Source organism: Echinops telfairi, unplaced genomic scaffold, assembly GCF_000313985.2.
Source record: "Echinops telfairi isolate 266 unplaced genomic scaffold, ASM31398v2 ScPeMD7_3533;HRSCAF=4204_0, whole genome shotgun sequence".
NCBI classification, from domain to species: domain Eukaryota; kingdom Metazoa; phylum Chordata; class Mammalia; order Afrosoricida; family Tenrecidae; genus Echinops; species Echinops telfairi.
The window spans coordinates 74,185,981-74,190,033 of record NW_022107431.1 but is presented as its reverse complement, the minus strand read 5'-3'; positions in this window follow the sequence as shown (position 1 = coordinate 74,190,033).

The following is a 4,053-nucleotide window of genomic DNA, read 5'->3' as shown; positions in this document are numbered from 1 at the left end:
ATGCTGTCTTTTTTTTTTTTTGCCTTCTTTTTGCTTCCCTATAAATACAAATAGTAGCAAATCTCTATTCAGGTGACTAGTGAGCTTTCATATTTTTACCAGTCACATCTATTTTCTCTTCTATAGATAGGTCTTTTGCATGCTTTACTGTTGAGTGTGTTGGCATTTTCCTTAGTACCTTGTTTGACCTTGTTGTACAATGAAGTAATTAGTCTATTTTCATATTTGTGGTATACATGATCCATTATATGACAGATAGGTGCCTCATTACCAAGAGAACTCAGTCTTTGTCTTGGTGGAGATGTATTTTCACCATGAATATCTACCCTCTTTAGGTCCAGGTCAAATCCCATTTTGTCCTAGAAGTTTCCCAGGGACACTGAGGTGAAATGAGTCTTCTCCCCTTTCACATGATCATGACCATGAGTTATCTAAGTCTGCTTTAGAAAGCATTGCCTTCTTTAAAAAGCAGTGATTGTTTCACTCAGTTTGACAGCCTCTGCAGCACTCAGCACAGTCCTTTGTACAAAACAGATGCCCAACAAGGGCTTGTGGTGTTAAATAAAATTCAACTGGAATGATTGTAGCTTAACTTTTAGGGCCTTAGATCCCTACCATCCTGTAATTACATGTAGGGTAGATGTGAGAAAATCAGCTACAAACTGCATGAATGATAAAATCTCACCTTAAAATTTCCCCCACAATCCAAGCTTTTTAGCAGGCGGTAGGCATTTATGGCTCTCACAGTAGTTTGGCTGAAGTTACTCACTCATATGAGCTTTCCTTAAATCCTTGAGCCCATATAATTGAATCTCAGATGGAAAAGTATATTAGAAAAGTACTCTAAGTGACACAGTTATAAAAAAGAGAAATAGATGCTAGGGAAGTACATTTAATCACAACTTCTAATGGGACTAGAAATATGAACACAGCAGCTGTAACAGCAAAACATCTCAGAATGCTGAGTTAAAATTTCCAGGAATGAATCTGAATGGCATAATTTTGTTTTATTGGTACCCGGGAATTTTAAAGATGCAGAACAGAGTAATAAACATAGCCATTAAATGGAACTGTGCCTAGTATAGTAGCAGAAAATGCACCAGGAATATAGGTATAAAAAGCTTTAATCATTGCATTTTAAAACCAGTTTTATTGGCACAAAATCTACAGATCATACAATTCAATAGTTCAATCATATTAAGAAGAGTTGCACAATCATTGTCACTATCAATTATAGAACATTTTCTTCTTTCTTGCACTCATTGTTATTATTCATTTTACCTTAACATCTTCTGCTATACCCCCAAGAAACACTAAATCCGATTATTATTTCTGTAGATTTACCTTTTTGGACTTCATATATCAAAAAACATACAAAAAAAAGCAAAAATCCCCAAAATAATGATAGCAAAGTTAGAGAAAAACCTCAATCAAAATGAAAGAAAAAAAATTAAAATATATATTAAAAACTAGAACAGCTTTAAAATGGGTCAAAAGGAAGCTCAAAACGACAAGGTGTTAGGTTTTAACCTAACTACATCTGCTGTAATCCACTTTCCAATACCCCCTGCACAATGCAAGGCTGTTCACATCTCTAGTCTATGGCCAGAGAGGTTTCACCAGAGGCTTAATCTGTACATATTTTCCCTTCATTTTTTTACTTTCTTAAAAAAATTTAAACTTTAAACATCTTTTAAATGGGTCAAATGGGAGATCAAATAAGATATTGCATTTTAACCTAATGACATCTACCAAGATTGTCTTTTCAATGCTTTCTGTCTGAAAGCAAGGCTGTTCACAGCCCTAGACTATGTCAGAGGGAATGGACCAAAAAAATTAAAAAGTCATTCTATGTTCAACCAGTTCAGGAACTAATGAATGAAGAGATCCAGCTGCACAGAAGGTACTGGCTAAAAACAAGGTGCAAGGAATTGATGGAATACCAAATGTAACTGTCAACACATGGATACCACATCAGAATTGCTTACTCATATGTGCCAAGAAATTTGGAAGACTGTCACCAGGTTAAACGACTGGAAAAGATCCATCTATATGCTTAGTCCAAAGAAAAGCTCTCCAACAGAACACATAAGCTATCAAACAACATCGTTAAAATAAGACACAAGTAAACTTTTGCTGAAGATCACTAAAAGATGGAATCAGCAATACATAAAAGAGGAACTGTCAGAAATTCCTGTGAGAGTCAAAAGAGGACACACAATGAGGAATATCATTACTTATGTCAGGTGGATGGATCTTGGCTGAAAGCAGAGGACACCAGAAAGATATTTACTTGTGTTTTGATGACTATGCAAAGGCATTCAACTGTGTGGATCATAAGACACTTCGGTGATATTGCAGATAACAGGAATCCCAGAACACTTGATTGGGCTCATGTGGAAGCTGTACATAGAGACGGTTATAACAAAGAATAAGGGGAATCTGCATGTTTTAAAACTGCTAACTGAATGTTTGGATATTTGAACTCATCTGGGCATTACATAGGAGAAAGGCCTCATACGATGGGTTCTTATAAAGATATATAATGAAAATCCTAAGTGCACTTCTGTAGTGTCACATGGGGTTGCTACGACCTAAAATAGACCAGATCGCACCTAACAACAACAGCAGCTAGAAAGATTTGTTGTTGTTGTAAGTTTATTTGCCTTTTTCATATTAACTTTCATGAAATACCTAACTTCATTACATGTTCATTTTCCTAGCATATTTTTGACCATTCCTTTTTTATTTTTTGAACATTTTGAGTATTAATTTTTGCAGATAGTATTTCCAAAATTTTCTGGACCCACCTACTCTTTCAGAACCTTGTCATTCTTGAACCTGTTTTTGTCTTGCAGCTGAGTTGGCCTGTGAACCTGCTTTGAGGACTAGACTACAGCGGAAATGATGCTGCACACTATCAGTCTGTCTCATCAAAGGGACCAGCTTCTGCCTGACCCTTTCACTCTTGGTGCAGCTAAACGATCTAAAGGGAGATGCTCTCTCACACACCAGACATGAGAAAAGGGTCTTCAGATAATGGCAGAATCTGATTGTAACTACATGAAAGACTTCAGCAAGCATGCCCAGCTGAGCCTAGTCCATTGTACTCTGAAACATAATGCAAAATGTTACTGTGTTAAATACTAATTATCTTTTTATACATTCAAAATTTTTTCTCAACATAAGATACTTTTTCTGATATTTGTCTTTTGACTTTCTGCCACAGAAGAGATTTTATTTTTTTAAATAGTTTTAGGTTTACAGAAAAATGGAGATGTTAATGGAGAGAGTTCCTGTATACCTACCTACCTGATACCCAGCTTTCTCTGTCATTAACATCTTATATCAGTATGGTACATTTGTCACAGACAATGGACCAATATCTATGCATTATTATTAACTAGGACCATAGCTTATTCGGATTTCCTTAATTTTTACCTAATGACCCTTTTCTGCTCCAGGATCCCATCTAGAATACCACATTCCACATAGTTGACATGTTTCCTTAGACTCCTCTTGGCTGTGATAGTTTCTCAGACTTTGCTTGTTTTTGAAGACTTTAGTAGCATTGAGATGTACTTCTCAGTTATTTTGTATCATGCCCTTCCATTGGCATTTGTCTGATTTTTCCCCTCATCATGACTAGTTTAGCATTATGGGTTTGTGAGGGAGTATCAAAGAAGTGTCATGTCATCACATCCTAACAAAGGTACATACTGTCAATATGACTTATCACCATTGATATTAATGTTGATTGGCATGGCTTCTACTGCTGTAAAGTTAGTGCCTTGGTTCCCTTCCCATCCTGAGCTCTTTGGAAGGAAATCACTGTGTGCAGCCCCCGCGTAAGCACTGGGGACTTACGCTCCCCATGGATTCTTACTTGATGTAGACCTTTTTCTTAAAGGCGTTCAGAGTTTCTTTTTAAGGAGGCCTCCTCACCAGTGCTACGTGACCATGATCCTAAAATTTCTTCTAACATCTCTATGGTGTTCCTTTAACATTTAGATTTTTCGTCCATTTGAAATTTATTTTTATGTTGGTGTTCAT